Here is a 26604-nt window from a genome sequence, read left to right on the forward strand (position 1 = left end):
AAATGTAAAGTAGAAACCAGCTATGATATGTAAGTGACCAGGTGCTGATTAACTGGAGGATAGGATAGGATTTTATTGTCATGGCTAGCAGTGGCTGTTTGAATAAATGGCAAAAGGATTCTTTCTGCAAGTCCTTGCCAACAGGTTTGTGTGATACCTTCTGCTCTTGACAGTTGAGCAGAGGAACCAACAACCAAATGGCCAGAGGTGCTGGAATCTTCCTGTAGGCAAATTCACTTTTGAAATACTGTACTAGAGATTCCTATATTGCACACGCAACTTGTGTACATATAAGGCTTCAAGGCTGACACCCTTTATAAGCCAAGTTACTGGTGACCCTGCCCAGGGCAGGGGTTTGGAACTAGATGAATTTTAGGGTCCCTTCCCACCCAAACTGTTCTTTCATTCTTTGCATGTTTGGCATGATGTGATCTGAATATGCTAGCAGTTCTCTTACCACGGGGCATTTTCCTCCTAGGGGAAGGAAGCCTTATCCTACAGCATGCAACTGCTTGCAGCACGGGGCACACCTGGAAGGTGAGCACTGCAATAAGTTGCATTTCAGCTGCTGGCTGCATCACTCCCCAAAACCACGAGTGTATTTCCTGTGATGTTTATGGCACATCTTTATATTATTTGCATTTTTGTCAGTTTAACACATGGCTTTTCATCTAAGGATATCCCAGTGGTTTGTGAAGATAAACTTTATTGTACTTGGCCACATCACATCTCTGCTTTATTGATGAGAAAAGGAATGCGAGCGTTGTGCGTGCTCACCTGTGGTTGCCAAACCAAGGGGTGAGGAGTAGGAAGGAATATTCCCACCAGGAAGGCCAGATTCCTCACCAGCGAGCAGGTTTGGCTCTGGCTCATTCCATCTATTGGCTGTCTTTGTGCCACTGCTGGAGCCGAACGGGCTGAGAAGCGTGTGGGTTGTGTTGGGAGACAAAAAGTTTCTCTTTCAAAACCGCGGTGAAGGAGCAAGCGATTCCGAGTAGGAAGAAGCGTCCCAGGATCTGTACCCGCAGCGCTCTGCCCCTGCTCCAGCAAAGGGCCGAGGGCGGTGAGTGCCGCGCGTGGAATTTCTCTGCTCTGCCAGCTCCTCCTGCCGCACCCTGATCTGAGAGCTAACTCTTGTACAGTTCCTAAGTGGAATTAGTCTTCTTAGAGAGGTTTTGGAAGCATGTAATTTCCCGTCTGTTTCCTTCATTCCCACTCCATAGCCATTGTTTGCTGGCAGACTAAATTCTTTGTGCATCCAGTACCTGAGGGCACGTTTACCATTTTACCAGCCCTGCAATCCCAGCCCAGCCCCCTCCACCTCCTCTCTTTGCAAACCTGCTGGAGCGTTGTTAGCCTTTAACCCCGGGTGATGTACTAGCACAATAACGCTGATTAGCCAACAGTTACACCTGGCAGAGGGTGTAATGCCACCTTAAAGGAGGGGATACAGCAGAAATGGAAGGGAGCCATTCAGGCCTTACTCTACTCGGCACCAAGAGTAAATGCAAGGCTTAACAGGCTGGGGTCAGGAACAAGGCCAAGTTATATGCTGTAGTGAAATACTAGCTAATGGCAACTCTGTCTGGGTAGTCTCAAGATGTTCAAAGGACATTCACTATTATTAATTTGCTGTGCCTAAGACCATGAGGGAGGGAAGAATATATGGAAAACCTTTTTTTTCCAAATTAACAAAGGACTTTAAGACAGTTTCACTGGTAATGAATGACACTTTAGTGTGTAGTGTGATAGGTTTTTCCTGTAACCAGGGATGAATGTGGTCTTTCCCTGTTCTCTCCTTTTCCACTCTAGAAATCTCTTGTGCTGTGTGGATCTGGAAAGATCCAGATCCAGAGCAGATTTTTCGGTTCAGATCTAGAATTTCTCTCTGTATGTGTGTATGTAGGTGTGATACATCACTGGGGACCCTGAGATCAGGTTCAGCAATGTCCTACACAGGTGCTGGATTTGTTTTACCCAACAGCCAGTTCTCTGGTGTTCGAAGGCAACTGATTTCCCCTTGATCAGAGTCCCATGGATATTACTTTGTGGTTCATAGATGTAGGATGCTGCAGGATACTCTTTGAAAAGAAGTGAGCACCCACTGGTGTAGCTGAAGTTAAAATCTGAAAAGGCTCTCGGTCTAGAGCCTTGAAAACAGAGGTACCCTAAACTGTTGTTAAAACTTGAGCCAGATTTTAGTAGGGGACAGAGTAGCAGTGGTGCAGCATATGCTGGTACAGCAGTGACAAGAAGGAGAGGTTAGGGAAATTTATAGAGTAAAAGAAAGTAACTGGATGAAGTCTGCATTCACATCTACAACTGAAGGAATTAGTCCTCAAACTCCGTGAATGGGACTATGGATGTAGGCCTGGGATTTTCCAAGTGCTTCAGGCTATCACAGGTCCAGGCCAGCAGCATTCCAGCTGCCAGACTGAGCTCTCTCTCCAGAGCAGACTGTGCTTAGGCCATGGGCAGTCTCTCCTGCTGGTACTGACAGTCAGACAATCAGTATCTGGCCTCTCTAGATAGCCTATCCCTTTCATGCCTCTGGCCAAAATAGAATTTACCAGAGCTGGACTTAAACACCACATCTAGTGCTTCAGTATGAAGGTATTGGTTGCACTTGGCTTTGTCCCTCCTCTATGTTTTTTTTCCAGTATAGCTTTGGGTCACACTGGCTGTTTAACAAAAAGTATAGGAAGCAGCACTGCTGTCTCTTACACAGCCAGCCATTGCCGTCTTCCCTGCATCACTGCCAGTTCCTGTGATTGCCTTAACTGAAAAGTGATGTGCTCAAATACCCCCAACTTTTCTTACACGCTTAAAACCTTCCCCCATTCTTTTTGTTCAAATTGTCACAGCCTGTTTGTAGCACTGTGCAAGAGCCATTAGTGATCATGCGGACTGGTCTTCCAGGTCTTCCCAAAATGCTTGCTGTAGGATTTCTGTCCACACTTGCCCTCTGTTTGTTTCAGTTTATCTTTCCCCATTTCTGCCACTGGGATGGTCTAAAATCCACATCTGCTTATTGTACACATTGTCTTGAGTTTCCTTTAGTCCAGTAGCTTGTCACTCTTATGTGTGAGCACCGAAACTATTGCACTATGTTGTATTCCCAGTGACAATCGACGACACTCAGTATATTTTGGGACCCCAAATCTCACCGCAAACACCTCAAAACCTGTGAGTGAATTTACTTAACTCTCCTAAGACCTCACAACCCCATGTTGTGCACTTTCCTACCCTCCTACAAAGCGTCTCTGCTACCTGAACAACATCAGCAGCAGTGCGTGGAAGAAGAGTGCGCTAAGAGCGGGTAATGCGTGCGCTTACGGTGAAGCTGTGGTGTGACGCAGCAGTCAGGGCTGCCTTGCGCTGGGCTCGAGGGCTGCCCACGCGTTTCTTCTCCGTGACGGAGCTGTTGAGGTGCCAGCGAGGTTCGCCCGGCGCGGCGATCCCAGCGGGAAGCGCCATCCCTGCTTCCCGCGGGGCGGAGCACGGGAGCCGCCCGGCCCGCCAGGTGGCGCTGTGGCACCGCCTCACGGAAACCGCTCTGGTAGGAGCGCGCAAAATCGCCTCAGAATCGCCTCAGCGTCGCGCTGGTCAGCCGGAGCTTTGCCTTGCACGCACAGACGCACAGACACACAGACACACACACACACACACACACACAAGCACTGTCCTCGCCCCCCATGCGGTTTTCAGCACGTTCACCTGCCGGGGAGCGGGAGGAAAAGGTGGAGGAGCGGCGCGGGGGACTCAGTCGGCCATGGAGGTGAGCCGTGTGCAGGTCTCCTGAAGGACCTGTTTGTTGGAAGCCACGTCTGTGTGTGCAGATAATCTGGGTCCCAGCACTTTGACTCCCCGGCACTTCCTCGAGCCCTTGGAAGTCTCTTTGTCATGACGGCCACCCTGAGAATTGCTCTGAAGGGCTGTGGACCTGTTTCTGCAGCCCAGCGGTGGTCCCAGGGTCGCACCCCGATCCCCACAACATCATCTGAGCAACACAGACTGACAGCTTCACCAGGGGCCCGAGCTGCCCACTTCTGTCAGCTCTGGCAGGGGGAGCGAAGGGAGGGAGAGAAGTTGAATTAAGATCCAGGTACTAAACTGCAGCCACCCAGGGAACCTACACACGCTAACCTTGAGAGGAGAGTGATTACAAAGGCTTAGAAATAGCGAGAGCTAACAAATGCCTCTCTTCTGCGCCAGACTGAGAAACAAAACTGAGGAAGCCGCCAACCCTACCCGCATCCTCCTCCTCCCCCTGCACGTGTGCCCACAGGAGCTGCCCAGAACTGGGGCCATGGCCTGCTTCTAGGCTGTGTTAGCCATACGCTGAGTATTGCCACTCCTCCAAAGGAGTCTGGCAGCAAAGAGCCTTCAGGAAATAGCTTTTGGCTTGGTCTGGAGAAAATTTCTTGTTGTCTGGGTGTGACTTCTGGGCAGGATGGTTTTCTGCTATGTTTTACCACCCAATGCCTACAAATAGGGCTGTTACTCCTGTAGGCTGTCCTGCATGCTCTGTTCCTGGTTTCACATGAGACCTCTGGCCCTTACCAAGTCAACTCCTCAAGGCAGCCTCCCCATATTCCAGTCAACTTCCAAAGTTAGGGCTACCCCAAGACAACACCCACTGCCCCTGGAGAAGGAGGTCAGGTCTTCTTTGTTATCAAGTCTTTTTACTTCAAGGGGACTCAGCTGGATTTCTTGGTTCACCCTTGACACCTGGAAGTAGAATCAGGGTCTGTGAAGTTTCAAGACCCGATCCCTCTGCTCGAGAGCTTGAGGCCAGAACAGCCAGACTCCAGACTCATGGAAGTGTGAATTATCTCCCAAACGTCCTGGACCCTTGCTCCAGCAACATGGCAACAAGGTCTTAGATGCTTAATCATCTTGTGGTGCAGAGAGGAAGGCAGAGCTCTGGCCTTGGCTTCCCCTGATCCCACTTGTCTCTCAGGAGTCCAGCATGTGCTGCTTTGCCCTTTCTGGTACCCGCTGGATTTAAAAGCAGGGAAAACAGAAGTGCTAATGATTTTGCTGTTGGCCCAAATTCCCATGGGCATTATTTCCCCAAGATCTGTAAATGGGCAAACAACACGGGTAATTTTCAACAGTCTCCATTTCATCTGGACTTTGTTGCTTTCTCCTCAGCTTAACAGTGACACCATCCACTCTTAGTTCAATTCTCAGGAACAGCACTGGCAGAACTGGCAGCACTCTTGCTCTTCCTATCTGAGTGTCAGATCATGGAGAAGAGCTCCTCTGCACATCCCATTCTCTCTACCCTGAGTTCACTTGTTTTCCTTTTTACTCCAAGAAGCAGGTTCTGGTCATTTTCAGCTCCAAGTCCTCCAGTTAGAAGGTAGTGGTTTGGGAATGTTAACCCAGGGTATTCAAACAAACACTTTCCACCATTTCATTTACTGAGAAAACCCTCCACTGTGGAAAGCTTTTCCGGTCTTCAGTATCTCTGGGGCTTTTAGCATCCTTTTAGGGCAAGATTGTCACTGGGGCTTGCCCCACTTCTCCTCTGAGGGACATGTAAAGAGGGCAGGGGAAGTGTTTGCTTGCAGCAGGGTGGGAAGGATCTGCCTGCACTTCAAAGCTCCTGAGGCTGTCCGCAGGCAGGAAGGGCTGTCAGTGACGCAGGCGCATGAGGCAAGCCCGCCACAAGGAAATGGCGAGGCCAATGGGATGTGAAAGCTGTGACTGTGTCAAAGGCAGGATGGAAATGTAGGGGTAGCCCTATTTTTAGCAACTTCTTGCAGAACTTTGCTAGAGCTTGCTGGAGTCAGTGGCTGCTTCCTCTTTCCTTTATGTAAGCAGCACTGGTGAGGTTCAGATCTGTTTTTATTTAGCCACTCACACAACAGTATTGACAGAAAGGTCCCTCCAGCCCCTTGGACGCAAATCATCCATGGTTAGAGAGTCTTAGGTAAGGAGAAGAGAAAGCGAATCACACATCCCTGTCTCCATTTCAGGGCTGTGAGAGGTGGAAACCGATGCTGAGGCTGTGGAACGTGACTCTTAGTCATATCAGCAGGGGATTTTGCAATGTGGGGGGTGCAGGGCAGGCAGTGTGCAAACAAAACTGAAGTGCTTTGTGAGGGCCTTTGGTTGAACTTCTCCAGCTGCAAGACCAGGGTATCATTGTCCTGCAACCCTCATCTTCCTACTCCAACCTCCTCCTGTGCTCAAGGTGTGTGGAGGTGGCAGGGTTTAACACACCTCAAATTAGCATGGGGCACTCTGGAGAGCAGTAGGCTGCCATGAGAGTTCTCTGCCCGTTTCCCTTTAACATTTGTCAGTACTAAATGACTCCTACGCCTGCTGTAGTGAAATGCATGGGGGAGAGACCATTCCTAAGCCAGATGAGAGAGAAGATGAGGCATCAGAGTAGAGGAGCAGCTATGGTAAAGAAGCTAAGATATGACTTTTCTGAACAGGCTGTAACCACCAAAACATGTTACAGACTGGCTCCAGTTACCAGGGGTTCAGATGAGTTTGACTTGCAGTGTTCAGTTTAGGAACAGGTTGGGAAGGACAGTGTCCAGGACTGGGCACCCAGAGCATGCTCCTGGTCACAGCAGATATGGCCCCCCACCTTATTGTCAGAGAGGAATGAGATCACTATAGGGATAGGAGAAAAGCACAAACCAGTGCATTTTCAGAGTAAACTCTTCCAAAGCCTGGCAATAGTGAAGGCAGATGAAAATCATTCTTACTCTGGCTATAGGGCTTGATGTGCCTAACAGGCAACACAAACCCTCTCCCATGTTTGAGTCTTCCTGCTAATAATCTTTCAATACCACACATTTAACACCATTCCCATAAACCTAATGCTCCTCAGCTCTCAAGTATTTCTGCAAGAGTCTGCTTTGTATCTCATATGTCATACTGTCTTTCATCCCCATGGCAGATACATCAATTATCTATATAGAATATTAAGCTGGATTGATTACAGCAGTATATGCAATCCTTGAATGAGAGATGTGGATGGAGAAATGCTTTGTAGTGTGGCAATTTTATTTAGAGATGGGGAATCCTTTATAGGTGGGTAGTGAGGAGAGCAGGTGACAGCCAGTGCACTGCTGTCCAAGGGAATGTGCTGGAAGGTCACTTTGGCCTCTAGATGGCAGCCCTATTGCTTCCCCCCAACATGCCGAGACACAGAAACGCCTTCCTTTCAGAAATGGGGAATATACACAGGCCTCACACTCTGTACTTCAGACCCAAACCTACGGGCAGTCAAGACTGCATTCAAACAAACTCTTTCGGCTTTTTTCTCTCTGGAAGTCAGAGCAATAGCAGCTGCATTAGGCCTCACACTTGCACACGCTTTTTTGTGCTCTGCCTGATGCACTGGCAGCTCTCCTGGGGGAAGAGCCAGAGTCTCCTTAGCACATTGTACTTGACCTCGGGGATATACGGCTGTGAACCTGACAAGAATCTAAACCCCACTTTGCCAAAGCTACCTGTACAGTAAATTGCTTTAATTGTTTCAATAAAAAACTACAGCCAAGCATTTAATGGCTCACAGCTGCTGCAACTCTCTGTGATTCCATTTTAAGATTTGAATGCTTCTATTCTTTTTGAAGTATGGGGACAAAAAGGGAGAGTTAACATCACTAACACTGACAGACGTATTTCATGGTCTCTCTATAGATGAGATAAAACCCAGCCTTTTGAAGGAGAAGGGTCATAAATGTTTCCATATTAGTGATGTTGGCAGTGGGAATCATGGGAATCTACAGAGCTGTCTGTTAGCAGAAAATGTTAATAAATTGTCTTTCTAATTAAAAGTTACTTAGTTAACTTATTTGGAAGTACCCCATTTCTGTATTTCCTCAAAACTCATAATCATCACTTTTTGCATCCTCACAACATCCTGAGAGCTATGTGCTGTATTCTAAGAGGTGAGTAAGACTGTTACCCAGACTTGAAAGGTGTTCACTACCTAGAGATGGGGACTGGGGTATAGTTGCCCAACCTGCACTAACATCAGAAGGCAGCAGGAGCAATGCCCTTTTGAAATCCAATTAGGCTCTATGACAGCATCTTCAAGTGCCTTGATACCTGCAGCACTGTTCCTCAGACGATTCATGAGGAGTGTGTGTCAAAACTCTGCAAGAACAAAGTGTGCAAACAAGGCAGATGACATCCACAGGGTACAGAAATGTGACATTTTTTAATTGATGGTTTGGGAAGGTGATAATAAGGAAGATTGTCCTCTTGGTGTGTAATTCTTTTGTGCCGGTGCCTGGTACAAGAGAAGGGCCTGGAAGTGGAGCAGGGCTAAGACAGTTGTCCTGCAGGGCCAACAAAGCTGGGTGGCTCAGGAATGCGTTTCTCATGTTATGGGAAGTTCTCAGATCATGGACTCGTCAGAGTGGATATATTTTGCCCAGTGCCAAGAAGTGTAAAGGAGAATAACTGTGTAGGAAAAAGGGGAAACAACTTTTAAGATAGTTTTTTAGCTTGGTCATTTGGGGTTTTCTTCTGCTTTAATAAAGCAAAAGAAAATTTGCAGGAAATTTACGGTCTGATTTGAATCCTACTAATGCTCATGGAAATCCCTTTAGTGAATAATGGACCAGGTCCAAGAAAAGCAGGTTATTATTCCCTTAAGTTCTATTCATCCATAACTGTTCCCTTCTGCACGCAGTTTTGTTAAATCTTGCCAGTAGATTTAATGCGAGCCTCATCAGCACTGGGATCAGCTGCCTCTTAACTCTGAGCTCGTCTTCCCAGGACAGTGGTGGTAAAGGAGGATGCCTTGACTACATGGCAGGTAGCTATAACCTTGGCCAGAGCATCCTGATAGGATCTCTTATGGTAAGACCCAGCTGAGAGGCATGTGACCTCTCTGTCTTGCACTGAACTACTCTGCCAGGTGGGTGATTTTAGCACAGCAAAACCAGAACAGCTTGATAAAATGGTTTGGTTGTCATCAAAAAGTGCAAAATAAGACCCCTCTGGATACATACACATACACAGAGAATGGACCAGAAAGGGGTCTTCTGTTGCCAGGACTAGAACAAGGCCAGGCACCTGGAAGCATTCTTTCCCCTGGTCTGGGAGACTGGATATGAGAGGAAGCAGGTTCCAATCCCAGCTCTACCAAAGACTGGGTGCTCTTTTTTATGTGCCACTGCAACAAAAGAGTTCAATGAGAAAACTCAGCTCTCATTTCATTGCCCTAGAGACAGAGGAATGCTTTTGGGGAGTTTTGCACTTGCATCACTCTACATCTGTGCTGTCCTCAGCAAACGTGTTTGAGTTTTCAAAGACAAGAGGTTTGAGCCTGGAGTACTGATGTTGCTGGTAAGAACATTATTTCTACATGGATCAGGATCTTTCTGCTCTTTGGAGAGTAAGTCTGTGTATGGAAGAGATGGTATGAACAGTGAGTTTGGGCTTGAAACTAAGACTGAACCCTCAGTTGCCCACATAAATATCTATCAAGACTTGGAAATTCACATTGAAGGTTATACCTACAGTACCTCTACCCATATTTAAAGGTTGGAAATATAATTTGGGATAATTTGTTAGCCTTCCTTTCTTTGCCTGTCCTGTCTTTCTGTTCTTTGACTGGGATTATCATAGGGCATGTAGGCTCAGCCTAGACTGAATATATTTTTGGGGGCGTGGTTTTGTGTTTTGAGTCACAGGGTAGCTATGACTGCTCCTGGTGAGGTGGAACAGCCCTCACACATCCCACCAGCTGTCTGTCTGTCTGTCATGCAGGGGTGCTTTACAAGGTGTAGACTGGGAGCCTGTCATGCGTGAACGCAGAGGTTCCTGTTGAGGCACAAGGCAAGGAAGCTGGTGGTGTGCCACCAAAAATAGGGAAAACGTAGGAGCTGCACTCTCCATCCTCTTGGGCTATAACAAAAAAGCCCCACTTGTCAGGTCCCAGGAAGCTGAAAGCTGCTCCAGATCCACCCTTGTGTGAGAAGAAAACACACCCCATGCTTTTGCCAACATGTGGCTGCAGGTTCCTCACCGCAGCCTGAGCCAGCCCTCCCTGATGATGTGTGGCCCTACGGTGGTGTGACATGGTGCCTCTTGGGAGCGGGGCTGTCCATCCTGGTGCTGGAGTAGGCTTCCCCAGCTTCCCCTTCTGCGGGGTGCTGCCCCTGTGAAACAGCCTCCAGCCATCTGAAAATTCAGGATGGCCCTGTATCTTCCACAACGAAGATTTTGTTAAGCAGTTTTATATTCTAAGCATTACGCAGCTCTGTTGCAAGCTTCCCAATGCCTGCCTCAAGCAGCTCATCTGAGCTGTTCCTCCCATGCTAATCTCTGTGATCTGTGGCATGCATACAGCATTGATGAGAACAGGACCTCCCTTCTGCTGCACCATATTTGCCAGAACAGGCATAACTCAAGATAACCAGATTTGAAACAATCAGAGCAGGAAGCAGCAATAACTGGCCTGGAGGAAAGGCAGGGAGGGAGTTGCCCATAGACAGTATTTAGAGGGGTGCCTGATTTGTGCTATCTGATCTCTTTCCACACTCTAGCCTCACCTACAAAGGCAGGATGTAAAGCTTGCAGGATCATCCCTCATTGCCTGGCTTGAGCACTTGAGTTTAGATCTGTACGATCTTCTGTTTTGTGTGTGGGTATTGACCTATGCATACGCACGACAAGGAACTCCAGAGCTGCAACTGGTTCGGACACTGGTGTCATCACTGAGGATGGACAAGGTGGCAGACATTCATGTTATTTTTTCTCTAGAGTACGTGGTCTCAAAGGCTGGTGCTAGTGCAGCAGCTGATGCTTCCCAGGATTTGCACCCTGCAGTCTGTACACAGCAAACACAGCCAGCCTCCCAGCCAGGACCTACACACCGTGGGGGTCAGGGCAGGCCGAGGCAGGTCTGCAAGCGCCTTCCCTGAGGAGCTGACGGCTTAGTCACCAGGGCTCTCCACAAAACCCTGTAAACACCACCCACAGTTCCCTGCAGGAGTCCTTGCCATTGGGCTCTGCCAGAGCCCTGTCCTCCTGCTCCCTGTGCCAAGGGTCACGAGCTGGGACCAGCAGCTGGGTGCCAAATGTGGGCTGTAGCTCAGTGCAGCCGGTCTGCTAGAGGTCGTCACACGCCTCCTTAAGCAAACAGGGATCCACGCCAGTTGATAAATCATTTACGAGAAGTCAGAAGCAAAGAACTAGATTAACCAGGTCACTGGGTGTCCTGGGGGAATGACGTGTCAGTGGAGCTGAAACAGCAGATCCCACAGTTGCAATCTGTTGCCTTCTTCTGTCCTGACAGTAATTCATGGAAATCCCTGGAACTAGACACCAGATATGGAAAAACCCATTAGCTCATCCCAGTCAGCTCACTAGTTGAAGCAGTCACTCCTACTACGTTTTCTGGCAAAGTTAAAAATGTCTCAAGAGAGGGGATTTCCACCAGCTTCTTCTCAAGGGGAAGCTATTCCACCTATCAGGAAGGCTGCCCTGTGGTGATATTTTTGTAAACCAGAAGTAACTCCAGAACCCAAGAGAGAAAAAACAAAAAAAGATTCTGCAGCAGGAACTGGGGCAGTGATGTTTTTCTGCCCGAACAGATACGTGCCACATGGAGCACGTCTCCAAATGGAAACTCCGTGGGTACACGTGTTTACACAAAGCCACCGAGGTGTGCTCATGTGTGTGTAAATACACCCGTGTTCTCCCTCCCCTTCCCAAGGGTGGGATGACCTTGTGCCTTCAGCACAGGCAGTGTGTCGTAGTGTGATATCACACCTAGCTCACTTTTGTGCAGCTCCACTGACATAAAGGTACTGCACATTGCTCCGAGCAGGGAAGACACACATGAAAGACAGGAGGCAACAGCTGATGGTGGTGCTCCAGCACTCACTCCTTCTGTGAACAGGGAGAAGTTGCTTCTCCTCAGCTGTGTGGAGAGAAGAACAGTGCCCCCCCCCCGCCCCCGCCTCCCCCCCACTGCTGGGGGCTCTGAGGCTTGGCACATTAAAACCTAACATGAATAGGAAAGATGGTGCAATGCAGAGCTGTCTTGCTGAGATTGACAACAAAGGCTATGGAGATTTTGGCAGCTAAGCTTTTCAACACCTGGGAAGCACTTTGGGACAGTGGGGAAATAAATTAGCTGTGTGATGGCATTTAAATCCTTATCATTAGTTTCAGAACTAATTCTGCATTTAGATGAATGGGTGTAGCACACATTGCTGAGCTGGAACCTGCAAGAGATAGTGAGGATTGCTCCCTGTTCTCATTTAGAAAATTTTTGGCCAGCAAAACTGTAATTTGCTGTCTTGGTGGGTTAGGTCTGGGAGCAGGGGTCTGTGGCTGGGATAGGCACAGCAGCTACACCAGCAGCAGACAAGCCCCGTGCTGCTCAGGGCTCTGATTGCCTGTGCCATTGGGTGTTGACTTATGCCACTTAGAAGAAGGTGGGGTATTACCTGGGTGTTTGCCCTGAATTTGTGACTCCTCTTCCAGTCATTTTATTTGTCTCTCACAGCTGACACAGCTGCCTTCCCTACTGGGGACTCCTGAATTTTAGGCACTGTGTTTTGCACTGTTCTAAGGACTGGAGTTTCCTTTCTCAGCAGTGGTGCTGAGACCGCCCTGCCAAGCACGCTGCGCACTCTGTTACTGCAGGACAGCTGATATGTTGACCATACCTAGCTTTGGCCTAGGCTTTCTTCTCTGCAGGGTTCTTACTTTGTTCTGTTTAGCACAGAACACACTGAAGCGTGAACAGGAGCTATGAAAGAACTACATGAACTGTGGAAAAGGATCTAACCAAGGAGGCACAGGTCACATTCTGGGCCTTGACTGGGTCCTTGCAGCTGCTGTCAGGTACTAGCCAGCTGACCTACTGAGCCCCTTGCCCCTTGCACTGTGGAAGGATAAGAGCAAGTAGAGCCCAGTAATATTTTAACTAAGAGATTAACTTTCTGCCAGTTCAACAACAATGGATCTTCTGTTTCTGTGGATGAACGGTGCTGACTTGAGGCTCTTCCACATGCCAGCCCAAGCTCTCCTGCCTCTGGTTGCTCTGTCCTCAGAGGAGAACTCACATTCAACCCTCAGACAGGAAAAGAAACCTCAACACCAGAGACAACAGCCCAGAAAGGTGTGACACTGTGTGGCACAGTGTGAGTGGCACTTAGTTCCTAAAGGAGGGCCAGAGGAAGAACTACCCATCTGCCTTCTAGATGCTCAAGACTCACCCATTTCCTTACAAAGTCCCAGTGCACCTCAAGCCCATACATGATGGTTGAAAGACATGTAGAGAGACTTCTGAACAGTCCTGGCACTCAGATGCATTCCCTTCCCACTCTGAAATTTTGAGACCCTTTATCTCTCACACCTTGCAATTTGTGGACGTTTTGCCATTGCTCTCAACAGGTACGGTACCAGCCCTTGAAAGACAGGTCCCAAGCCCACAGAAATCAAGATGGATCTTTCTGCAAACTTCGTCATGGCAATGGAAACAAGTTTTGCACGTGACAAGGCAAAAAGCAACACCAGATGCACTGAAATGACCTATTGCAAAGGTTATATTCCAAAGATGAAAATACCAAGTGTTTTATTTTAAAACAGAAGTTAAGATTCATGCAGGGAAAGCTGACCTCCCCTTCAGTAGTGTGAAGCTGGGTGCAGCAGCCCAAGCCCCAGCCAGCCAGACCAGCCAGTCTCAGAAAGTGGAACTGACTAATCTGAGTCGTCTGCAATGAGCTGGGCATGAGTGAAATCATGCCCTGTGTAAACAGTGTGAAAAGCAAAGGAAGATGATAAGGAGCTGGGGTTTTTTTATTATTGTTGTTGTTCTTGATTCTGTGTGGGAGAGAGTAACAACATAGGTGAAGATTTTAAATAGCAAAGCAAAAGCAAACAGCAGTGGAAATATGTGGCCCTGGATGTTCAGCTGTGATGAGACACTGAAGGCTCTGTTTCCCAGTGCTTGTAGTGAACCACTTTTAGGAGGTTTAGTTTCCAGTAAGTGCTCAGCACTTAAAAACAACTACCCTCACAAAGAACTGGGGCCATGATCTTTATCTCCTGACCATATGCTTTGAGAGCCATTTCCACTTGAGAGGCAAACATTTTCTTTCCATCTCCTCACAGAACACTCTTTCCTCCCTCAGACATTTGCACCAGGATTGTATGGGCAGAAATTAACCCAGGTCCCGAAAGAGAAGGTGGGGAGACCCTGCCCAGCACGCAGATTGCATGGAGATCCTTGCAGTGTGGTGGAATCAACCAACACCCTGGTACAGGGTGTGTGCCTGTGATGTGGTGGAGGAGCACACGGTCGCTGATTTTCAGCTGCCTACCTCTGTTCTGTGCGTGGCCTTGCGTTAGTTTCAGGCCTAATAACATCATGATATCATAATGATATATCACGCTCTGATGACAACACCGCATGGAGTAAGCCACAGCAATCTGATCTCATTCTGCAGACGTGGAGATGAGTGTTACTGCTTCACAGGACAAGTGGGTGGCAGGTAGATGGAGCTGGCACTACCTATATTGTCAGGCCTGGGTGGGAACGTGACCTGCTGGGTTAAATTAGGTGGCTGGGAGCTTAACGCCTCAGCTCTAAATCAGCCTCAGCGCTTGCGGGTGAGTCACCAGACCTATCTGCATTCACTTCTTCCATCTGTGAAATGGTGACAATAATATTTCCCCACCTGATGGGGGAGGGAAGGGAGCGTGTGTACAAGAATGAATAAATGTTTACAAAGCACCTTGTGAGCAGTGCACAGGCTCTGGATGTGCTTAGGAGGAACCTGCGTTTTTCCCTCTGCTCTGGGTTGCACCATACTGTGAGGTGTAAACACTCCCCTCAGAGTCAACAGTTTCAAATGAGAGCAAATGAGATAATTCCTCAGGAGAGAAACAGAGAGAGAAGACTTCATGAGTTACCAGCAATTTCAATAAATTCCATTCAAGGAAAAGCAAAGTAACCTTTTAAGAGATAATAATAAAGCAGAAAAACAAATGAGCTGTGACCAGTATTTCTTTTGTGATGGTACCATGACCTTAGGTTTCACTTCCCAAATGGGAACCAGAACAGAGAAGTGAATCCCCTTGAAATAAAAGTGAAGTTAATAACGGGACGCCTTTAGCTCTTACCACATCCTGTGTTTGCTGATCACTCTGCTTGTAGCTGGCAAGAGCACTTCTAGATTTTTCTTTACCATGTTAATTCTTTGCTGAGTCAAACCATGTTGTATAAACAGTTGGGAAAAAGCCTCCCTGCATCTCCCCTCCAGCACTGCAGTGCCACGCGCCCTGTCCTGCTCCCTTCCCATGCACATGGGTGCCTGTGCACACAGCACTGCTCCTCTGCCCTGCTGTCAGCACAGACCCACACTTCCCACAGCTGGTAAAACCACTCAGCGAGCTCTCACAGTGAATGAGCACTCACACAGCCCTGCCCACCCTTCCTCCCTGTTGTAGCACACGCTGTTTCTACCACAGTTTCGAGCGCTCACATGCAGATGTGTGATGGCCATTTGGTGTCCTGCTACATGTTCACTAGCACTTGTTCTTATGCACATACTCAATTCCTTAAGCCAGAAAAAACATACACAAATATGCACACTCTTCTTAGTCTTATATGTGCACAGAATCACTTATTGTTTACTTTGTCTGGTACAAAAGAGAGGATCTGCAGAGGGATCTGGACAGGCTGGATCATTGGCTGGATCATTGGAGGCCAGTGGTATGAGGTTCATTAAGGTAAAGTGCTGGGTCCTGCACTTGTGTCACAACAACCCCATGGAGCTGGGGGAAGAGTGGCTGGAAAGCTGCTCAGCAGAACAGGAGTAGGGGGTGCTGGTGAACAGATGGCAGAACATGAGCCAGCTGTGCCCAGGTGGCCAAGAAGGCAAATGGCACCCTGGTTTGTATCAGGAACAGTGTGGCCAGCAGGACCAGGGCAGCGATTGTCCCTCTGTACTTGGCACTGATGAGGCCACACCTCAAACCTGTGCTCTGTTCTGAGCCCATCAGTACAAGAAAGACACTGAGGGGCTGAAGCAGGTCCAGAGAGGGGCAGTGGAGCTGGTGAAGGGTCTGGAGAGTAAGTGCTATGAGGAGCAGCTGAGGGAGCTGGGGGTGTTTAGCCTGGAGGAAAGGAAGCTCAAGGGAGACCTTATCATTCTATAACCACCTGGAAGGAGGCTGTAGCCAGGTGGGGGCTGGCCTCTTCTCCCAGGCAACAAGTGACAGGACAAGAGGACATGGACTCAAGCTGCACCACAGGAGGTTCAGGTTGGACATCAGGAAGAATTTCTTCACTGAAAGGGTTGTCAAGCATTGGAATGAACTGCCCAGGGAGGTTGTGGAGTCACCATCCTTGGAAGCATTCAAGAAATTACTGGATCTGGAACCTAGTGCTGTGGCTTAGTTGTTCATGGTAGTGGTTGGTCAAAGGTTGGACTCAATAATCTCGGAGATCTTTTCCAACCTTAATGATTCTACGATTCTGTGAAATGTATGCACTTTACAAATGCAAACTGGTCATACACATACACAACTCGGCTATGAGACAGAGATCCAGGCCTCTCCACAGCATCATCATTGCAACAACCTTCTTCCTGGGATGAGTTTTGTAGTGAGGGTTTGACTGCTTCAGGAGATGTGAATTAGTTAGCATATTAATTCACCAGCTATTTTACTGGTCTGATTTAGGCTGAACACTTACCTTTTGGTGCATTACTGGCTTTTGCTGCTACTGCTTTTCATTCTGCTTATAGTGTTGGAGGTGACTGTAGGATCCTCCATTCATCAGCAGACTTCTTAACGAATAGTTTCACTAAAAAAGCCTTCACCATCCACCACCCCCACACCTGTTCCTCAATGGGTCTTCAGCATTTTAGTGACACTTTGAAATTCTAGTTTGCATTTTGGAGCAGCTCCATTTGCAACAGACACAGTCACATCCACCACATCTTGAACCTGTAGGATTTTTATCCGTTGACAATATCAGAGGTAACAGACTGGTCATCTTTGAGCTGCACATCTCAAACACATGTGAACTTGGGAGGAGGGGCACAAGTTTGCCCAGCATCCTGGCATTATACTGGTGGGCCAACCAGCTGCTGACTTCTGTAACAATTAGTGGACATGATTTCTCAGATCAGTGTACACAGACTGAAAGGCACTGAACTTTAGAGTCAGAAGACTTCTTAAAAATTATTTTAATATGTCTACCAATGCTCACTCTGTAGGCTTGGAGATAGCAAGTGTCCATCCACAGATAAACAAAGCAGCACTGGCTGAACTCTCATTTCACACAGGACAACAGGCAACCATTGGACGGGAAGAGTTTCCTGCTGCTATGCGTTACTGTTGGACCTATTATCCAGTTGGACCAGCCACATGCAGGAGACCTAAAGAGAAAAAGTGATCTGTTTTTCTCCTTGACCATCTGAGATGCTCCTAAGTTTCTGATTAAGCTCTTGGTACTCGCCAAGTAACATCTACCCCTGCAGAGCTGTGGTCTGGTATCTTGGCATTTCCCAAGTGACACTAGAGGGGCCACATCCTTGCCCTTCCGAGAACTAATCCCAAATGCTTGACATACAGGTTCCAAAATACTGTCAGTCACCTAAGGAACATAACTAAGAAAAAGTAAAACCAGTAATGTTGAATTCTGTATGTTTGCTTTTGAATCTAATCTTTGACTCACACTTCAGACTGTTCATGTTTTCCTCTGTGCTAGCTGACATGAACAGCATGCTTTTCTTAGCTGAAAAAATAAATTCTCTTACGACCACATGATGTATGGAACAGAGACTTAGAGAAAAAAAAAAAGAGTAGGAAAGTAGGAAGATTAGCCTTCCTCTTTTTTCAGCCTCAGTAGCCAGCAATCAATGTCTCATGTGTCTGCAACACCTTTTATTCCCTTACAGAAAGCAAAGGATTGGTAATGAGATAAGGAGGTAAGGAGGAAGCATCCTGCTGTGGATCTTCAAGGCTGCCTGGGCTTCACAACACTGAGGAAACTGTGCTGTGGAGCAGAGCATCATGTCATCCCCTCAGTGCTCACTACCTTGCACTTCATGATAGCCCAGACACCAGGCCCAATGTCTCTGCTCTTGTCAGGGGCATGATTAGCTCCTCTTTGATGACAGTAAGTCCAGGCTTTGCTTTTGTTTCTCAGCCAAATGCCTACCTCTCTATGGATCCATGGCCCCAGCACAGCACAGAGACCCTGTTTGAAATAGTGACAAATATCATCCAGGAAATGATTTACCCTCCTTGGTTATCCACAGAGCATGTGGCAAAGCTCCCACCTTTCTGATGCAGCCACCTGTAGAATGTGTGGCATTTCTCTCTCTCTGGTTTCTCCACAAAGGTTTCTGTATGCAGGAAAAGTTGGAAATTCAGAAGGCATCTGTCCCCTCCCAGCCCAGCTGCCTTGCCACACACTGGGGACAGATGCCTTTGTTCTGTGTCACTTCTCTGGTCCCCCAAACTTGTTTCAGAATCAGCATGGTTCTTTAGTAACTTCATAAAAATAAACAAGGGCCTGATAGCATTCAGGTCACACCAGTAAATTATTTACACACAGACCCCACCTTCCATTTCTTATTGCAAGGGTCTTCGTGTCACCACGCCCTGCCAGGGGCCACATTTTTCCCCGCAGTGTAGTCCCCCTTCTCTGACAGCAGGGCACTGATGTGAGCAGGCTTTCAGTGCACAGGCAGGGCTTCACCAGGTGCTGCCCAGGGCTGGAGGTTGCCCACAAGGCAATTGCATCCAGCCTCTGCAAAAGTGGGCGTCGGCAACCTATCCTGAGCAGTACACTGCTCCGGGTGGCCTGGCACGCAGAGGCGGCTGAGTTCAGGCCAGGTACAAGCTTATCAGCAGATCACATCCAGCCGGGAACAGTACTGAGAGGCAGCCCAGTGGCAAAGCACAACTTCCTTGCAACTAATTTTAAAAGCACCTTTACATCTCTCTTTTCAACTTGCAGAGCACAAATAAACTGAAAGCATCAGCCAGTTGTTGCTGAAGGGAGCTATTGTTTTGTAGCCTTCCTCATCCCTGTTGCAAATGAAATAATATACTCCTCAACCTCCCTTCACAGAAAAAGTCCCCCATCCAGCTCTGTGTTTGATCCTGTTTCTCTTCTTCCATGCTGCCTTCGGTGGACTTTTGATCTTGACTCAGCATGGTCCATCTTACAATGTTTCATTAGGTTCTGCTTCACAGTAGGCAAGTGGGCATGGACTGTGATGGGTACCCAGGTTATATGATGACTTGTTTTTCATGCTGACCCAAGGTGCAGGTCTCTTATGTGTGATGTTTGAATAGTCATTGCCCCTGTCTGCTGCTGACCCCCACAACACAACTTCTAATTCAGAGTAAGAGGCTTGCCCAGTTTTTTCTAAAACAGCTTGCTTTGGCATTTGTGTGCGATGAACTTTCTCCGTCATGGTGGTTTGGTTTCCAAGTTTAGTTAGAATTTTCTGGAGTCCCTCCCAGTCCTGCCAAGACTTGCTTTCATTTATAATGCATGGTTCTCTGTTGGCAGCAAATGCTTTTGCCTTTTTATCCTTCTTCCCCCTTCACTGATTTTTGTAATAGTATTCAGAGGGCTGCTTTCATCTCTGCCAGGCATGGTCCCACCACCCCCTTCCACCCAGTAAACTTTTCTTCCCCAACTGGAATGCTGGCCTTTTACTTTTAATGGATTTTCCCCCCACTCTGTCAGTTCTGACTCAATTTTTAATCCATGATGGGACTTTTAATACCATGGCTGCCAAGTTTGTTTCATTCGTGGAAAGGGCTGTATCAAAAGACCTTTTGAAAGCATAAATTACTATGGTCCCTACTTGTTCCTGATGAACTTGAGAAGCTCACAGAGGTCTGACTAGTGGGTTTAGTGCTCTATCCGTGCCCCTTCTGCCCGTGCCAGTGCGACGGGCACGGTCCCCATTTTTCTGGAAGCCTCATATTATGCCCTGTCTGGCCTTTAAAAGGCAGCTGCTCCCTGGGTCAGGGCAGGAGGGAGGAAGGAGGCTGGGGATCTGCCCTTTGTACTGTGGGGAGCAGCAGCAGAGCCAGAGATGGACATGAGGGGTGCTGACTTTGAGGCTGTGCCACAATGCCTTGTGTTCTCCTGGGTAAACTCCTTGAGCCCAAGTGTCACACAGAGCAATGCCCTGTCACTGGTACTGGCAGCTGTGCCGGGTGTTGAGGATGCTACTCTGGGCACCATCATCCATCTCTGTGTATTGTGTAGGGTCCATACAGGGTAGAGGCCAGCAGGAGACACCTCAGACTGCTGTAGGACTGCCCAGGTTTCCCTGGAGAAAGCAGAGTACTGTAGCTGAAATGCCAATCCACCACACCGCAGGGAACGGCAAAGCCATTCAAAAGCCACCGGAGCAGCAGCCCTGGTCCTCCTTCACCTTCGGAGCCCAGCTCTTGTCCTTTAACACTGAGTGCTGGTAGTACCTGCTTGCCATACTGGGTGGCAGGCATCCCAGGATGAGAACAAGACAGTTTAGCTCTCCTGTGGCCAAATGTGCCAGTTAAGCTGAGGCGTCCTTGTCCAGGGAGCTGGTGGGCACTGCCAGCCCATCCCATCCTCTGCCTTTTGCTGCTTTCCCCTGCAGTGACACTGAGATGATGTGTGTCAAGAGACTTATGCAGAAGTGGGCTATGGACCAGGAGGTTCAGAAGTGGAGGGGCCAGCCTGCCCCCAGGATCGAGGGGTGGGTGCAATAGCCTGAGGTAAGAGCCATGTCCAGCATATCTGGGTCTTGCTCTAGCACTAGTTTAGTTTCCCAGTTTACTTGTGAAGTGCTTCAAAGGGTGCAGAAACAGTCTGCAAAGGGCAGCAGCAGCATGAGCAACTGCTGAAGCCTGAGAGAAGGCCCCTGCTGCCGGGGCAGACTGCAGTGGGAATTTTATCACTGACTCCTGGATGAGCAGAACTAAGTGAACACACATAGCTTTCCCAATCTGAGTTCAAATGTATGAATTTACCATATCTAACGCCTCCCTGAAATCCAAACAGACTCAATTACATTCTCTTTCTGTAATGAATCAGTAATTATATTGAAGAACACTATTATTTGTTTGGCATGACCTATATAAACCCGACTTGGGGAGTGCATAGTTGGTGTGGTGCCAGTGCCCTGCGTATTATTGCCTTATAAACACAACCATTGTTTGAATTTCAGATCAAAACAAACCGAGCCACGTCGCTTGTCAGTTATTAGATATCTTTTTCCCAAATGCTCACCCAGGCCGTATTACAATAACAATAATTATTATTACATACTTCCTTATTGTATGTTTGTGCCGAGGTAGCACATTTGCCTTTTTCCCACACATTAGTTGCTTCTCCTGACTCTTATGATTCACTCCTGCCTATTTCCCAATGTCCGTGAGGTCTTTCTGCATTACCAGTTGCATTTTGGCAAGACCTGCAGATTGGCACAGGGATTCACGGTGCTATATTGCACCAGCCTGCAAAGGTTGCAAACCAGCACAGGGGCTTTGCTCCTCGAGGGAATATACAAACCGAAGAAAGATGTGGACCCTGCCCCCAGGTGCTTTATAAATATTTAACTTGGTCTGATAATGTGATATGGGCTGATAATGTGATTTGGACAGACTAAAACCCAGCCCTGCCTGGGCAGGGTTGGAAATGGACCTTTTATGGGAAACAGGGTGGGAGGGGGGCAAGCCAGAGCAGCCAAGTGATGATGCTTTCCACAGCCACTGCCACAGCTGGGAGTAGACTCACCCTTCCCAACTTGGGACACCCAAAATGTAGCAGTCAAATCCTCAGCAAGCTGCCGATCTGCCTTTACAATCACAGAGGAGAAGCGGGTGCTTGGCTGTCAGGTGAGTCAGCCCTTCTCAAGATAAACTTCAAGATATGTGAAATGAATCATACACTAGAGGTGCCTATTTGTCTCCATTGACTATGCAGGAAGCCTGTCCAGCTAATTAGGTTTAGACACCTAACTTTTAGGCACTTAAAAACAGATGAGAGGAATCCCATCGTCATTGACATTCTTCATTACTGGCCTGACAAAGGAGGCAGTGGGAGAGGCTCCGTGGAACTTCCCTACCAGATTTGGACCTAACCAAACTCCTCTATCCTCTGTGCACAGGAATCTGCAAAGCCTCACCTCTGTGTCCTCCCCCTTGGAGCTCCTTTGGGCATAGGGTTCTCCAGCCATGCCCAGCTGGCAGAGATGAAAGCATGTTCCCTGCTGAGGTCTGAATGAGGCAACGGTCTTGTGGGAAAAGATATAATAATGGAGCTGAAGCCTGTATTATAATGTATTCAGAGCAGGCAGGAGGAACAAAAAAAAAAAAAAAAGGAGATTTGACCTTGGCTTCCTGCCTGGTGCTAAAAGTGTGTTTTGATGGAACGGGATAGGCGGGAAAGCAAGCTGCCTCCCTAATGCAAATACCTCATGGAGCTGTAAGACGTGTGGAGTGCAACCCATGTGTTTGGAAATAAGGTTATGACGAGCTCCACCGTGAAAGGACAAAATGGTATTTTTCAGGGGGTTACAGCTGAGCCTGTTGGAGGTAAGTGGCCACCAGCACAGCAAGCAGCACCTTCTGACACCAGCACTGCATGTCACATAAATGTCATGATCCGACTCTGGAGTTGTCTTAGACTTTCTCAAAAAAGAAAATAAAAAGATGAAAGCATTTCATCCCAGCACTTTTTTTTTTTTTTTTTTTTTTCCCCAGAAAAAAATCATGGAAACATTACACTGGTTAATGTCTGCTGAATAATCAGCAGACAGGGCTGCTGTGGCTGGAAAGAGGCAGAGGCCAACAGAAACCACTCTGCTGCGTTATCATCTTGCTGTGTATCAGCTCAGGATCATGGATGCAGGATTTGAAAAAACTGATTTTGTCCCAGTTTTTGAGATCTATGCCTTTCCGTGTCCATAAGCACTTGTTACATGCATTAACCATCTTACTGATACAAGGGCAATTGCTGTTTTGATGTACAGCAGGTGTCACTTGCTTCCTTTTTTCTGGAATCTGCCAACAGCCTCTTTAAAGCTTCTGGCACTTCCCTTAACCTGAACAACAATTTATTGAGGTGAGATATATTTGATTTCCCTCTGTCCTGGCAGACACAGAGCCCTGTGCAGATTAGGCCAGGTTAAGGACACCTATTTGAAGCTGTGCCCTAGCTGCACACAATAATCTGCTCCTGAGGTTGGGCCCTGCAGGGATGCTGGGGACCCCAGGACCACCATGTGCCCAGCTGAGACCTGGAAGAAAGAGGATGCTGGCACCTGGCTGCGCAGGCTATCCTACAGATGTGGACTCTCCACAGAGAGGAGATGGGGTGCTGCTCTGGGGACCTGCAGCAGGATGGAACACCAGTCTCCTCAACAGGAGCTTCGTGGCTCTGCTCCACCACTGATGAGAAATACATCTTGCTCCATACCTTGCCTTGCTGCAGCCAGGCTGGGCACTTCCTCAGCTCCCATTTCCACACTAGCAGGATGGAAATCCCTTCTCTAGCTTCATGCACTTGCGGCGTGTTCAGGGAGGAGATCAGATGAGTCTTGCGCCTTGCCCTAGAGGGTTTGTAACTTCACTGAGAACAGGCACACCCCTGAGAAGAGAGAGATTTCTCTGCAGGAGGTGGTGGGTGCCAGCAGTACATGGGCAGCAGGGAAATCTGTGGTGCTGTGTGAGGGGGCTGCTGGGCTTTCCTCCTTGTCCCTGTGTCCAGACAAGATGTGCAGACCCCAGCTGGGGACTGCACTGCCATGGAGCTGACGTAAAGTAACAGCCCCACACCAAGGTCACAGGCAGGGAGGCAGATGTTCCTTGTCGGGCAGCTTCACTTTCCACAGCCATGCAGCAGCTGGTCCTGGTGATGGTCTTTTCTTCCAGCCCCTCAAACCTATTCCCACACTTGGTGTGTGTCTCAGCCCTGCTCCCACCCACAGCACAGGCTGCATGTGTCTGGATGCAGCTGGACAGACCCCAGGATGTGGCTAGGCCAGCCTCCTGAGTAGTCATGACAAACAGCTAAACACTTGCATGGGCTTGCTGTCCCGCTGTGTGGAAATACATTAATTGCATTAGTATTTCCACTGGAAATTATAACTTAGATCCATTAACTTCAGCCAATTTCCTTACCCTGCATCTGCTTAAAAGGACATCTCTGCTTGTTCCACTGCAGTGTCTTGTCTGTGCCGCTGGTGCTAAATTTGTGGCAGGCTAGTCACATCCATGTGACACTTCAGAAGAGGCCACACATTACCTCCACCTCCTGTCTTCCCCTCACTTCCCCCAGAAGTAGCCCAACATCTGAGCTACTGAAAAACAGAAAGCCCATTTTATGAACAACTAAATCAGATCCCAAACCCCATTACTAATTAGTAAAGCTGTGCTGTAATTTAGATCACCTTGGATGGTCTTTAGATCATTCACGGGTGTAAAGTCAGGAGGATTAAGGGCTTTTAATATTTGTCTGGTATGGCTGCTACCAACTCCAGCAAAAATAATGGAGCTAGCTTCTTGGGTTTCCTGCCACCACAAAGTACACACATGCACACACTCTCTATTTTATGAATGTTTACATACCCGAGCTGCCAGGAATCTCACTCCCGTTGCTTCCCACCACCTTAACACACTTTTCTGTATCTCTGTGAATTTGTTTTCTCACCGAGCAGCTGGTAATATCCCTTTTGCTTGGGAGCAGGCGGAGACCCGACTTCCTCGGGTGCCAGAAAAGCCTGGCAGAGGGCGCACCTACAAGCTGTGGTTTCCATCTCAAGCCATTTACACCTCCCAGTGGCTACCCAGAGATGTTCCATGGAAGAAGCGCAAGGCCAAAATAAAAGGAAGTATTAAAAAGTTACAGACAGGTGGGGAAAGGCCACGCTGACATCCGCCTACTCCCCCTGAAAGGCCACAGAGTCTGAGGAGGCGCCTGGAACAGAGGAAACATCTACACCCGCTTGCAGAGACCAGCAGAAAGGCACTTCCACACCTACACCTCCAGGGTCACAGCCAACAAAAATAGCATCAGACCCAAAAGATGTGTATAGAATAGTGACTGCAGAAAGCCTTGGCTCATTTTACACCCCCAGCAAAAATAAAGTCAGGAGATTTGTCCTTCTTCTGTTCCCAGCCTCTGTACATCGGAGCACCGCTGCAGACAGGACATGTCTGTTTTACCTGAGGATTCCCATGGGAGCAGGGAAGTGAAATGCCTAACTCATCTGAAACTCACTGGGGTAATCGCTGCTTGTGACGAAAGCACTTCCCTTTTCTACCTTGAAACTTTGAGTGGTAGGAGGGAGAATAAACCAAAACACCTCGCCCCCACCTCGTTTTCAACAATTAAGGCTTTTTCATACTCAAGTTCTTGCTCAGTAACTCTGACGCAAGCAGATCTGCAGGCTTCCTACTGCCAAATGGCTCCAGGTGAGGGGAAGTGCAGGTGAATTAAGACAGCAACCTTGTTCTTTTACCACGGGAGCTGCACCATCATCAAATATATTTGTGGCAAAGCTGGCCCTTGGATTCAGTTCGTACTCAGTGCTCACAGTAACCTCTTATTACCCTGGAGGGGAGTTAAACTGGGCAAAGAGTGCAGCCACCCCATGAGACTGTTCTCCAGCCTTTAGCAGAGGCCAGCATGTGGACCCGTGCTCAGCGGCTCGGGGACAAGATAGTGCTGATTTGAACATCCCAGTGCCAAACTGGAAGAGACCAAAGGTCTGTTGTGGCTTTCCTCTTACCTCCAAGAGCAGTCAATATTTTTGGGAGAAAATGCAAATGAGAGAGTGATACTTTTGCTGTGTATTGTCCACCAACATGTTGCAGAGGTCTGCCTTTGCCTTTAGTAAACCTCCAGGGACTTTTCCTCCATAAATTTGTCGAATTGCTTTTTTGACCCAGTTTATACTTTTGACCTCTACAGCATCATGTGCCAACGAGCCCACAGTTTTACACACAAACACGTAATTGGAAAAAGTAATCCTTTAAAAACCTCCTGCCTTTATCATTTCATTCACTGCCCCCTTCTTCTTTCCCACCGTCTGGCCACTCTGGCCTGTTTCAGCTCTCATGCAGGAAAAGAGTTCTTGATTCCTGTGCTAAATGTGTGCACAGGTCTAATGCAGAATCTTATCTCTCTGTATTTTGTGACAACTTTAGCATCTGCTTGCATTTGAACCAGGGAAGGAGAGGGCTCCAAAAGTGGCTCCTGCGCTGAGGACAAGTTTGAGAAGGTCTTGGGAGGTTCTGGACATTGATTCCTGCTTCCAAGGCCCAGCTGTAGTATCCCAACTGGAATGTGCTGGGCCTGGATGGACTGACTCACCCAAGAAGGCTAGTGAGCATGGCATTGCATTCATTCACTTTTTCAGTAATCTTCTTTAATAATTGACTTTCATTTATTCATTTACCTATCTTTGTTCATTTGCATCTATCAAAGTTCTGGCATGGCTCTGGCGGGTGGTGTAAGCCTCCAATTTTTTCATTCCTCTGCTCGGTGTGAATTCATGCCCACACAAATTCCCACTCTGGCCCGGAGGGCTCTGACTTTTAACCACGAGGTGGGGTGAGCAGCTAAATTCC

At 48.0% G+C, this 26604-nt stretch overlaps 2 long non-coding RNA genes across 2 annotated transcripts; one reads left to right on the forward strand and one right to left on the reverse strand.

Moving 5' to 3' along the window:
* Window positions 1-3485: 3485 nt before the first annotated feature.
* LOC147652597 (uncharacterized) lies at window positions 3486-26478 on the forward strand. The gene is made up of 4 exons (XR_015288760.1): window positions 3486-3778; window positions 20628-20745; window positions 21739-21867; window positions 22735-26478. It is a non-coding gene; the product is annotated as an uncharacterized LOC147652597 (long non-coding RNA).
* On the reverse strand, window positions 17181-24675 carry LOC111930281 (uncharacterized). Its single transcript, XR_015288759.1, has 3 exons — window positions 24601-24675; window positions 23450-23582; window positions 17181-17390 (listed from the first exon to the last, which is right to left on the reverse strand). It is a non-coding gene; the product is annotated as an uncharacterized LOC111930281 (long non-coding RNA).
* Window positions 26479-26604: the final 126 nt, after the last annotated feature.

This window comes from Cyanistes caeruleus, chromosome 6, assembly GCF_971803275.1.
Source record: "Cyanistes caeruleus chromosome 6, bCyaCae1.hap1.1, whole genome shotgun sequence".
NCBI classification, from domain to species: Eukaryota; Metazoa; Chordata; class Aves; order Passeriformes; family Paridae; genus Cyanistes; species Cyanistes caeruleus.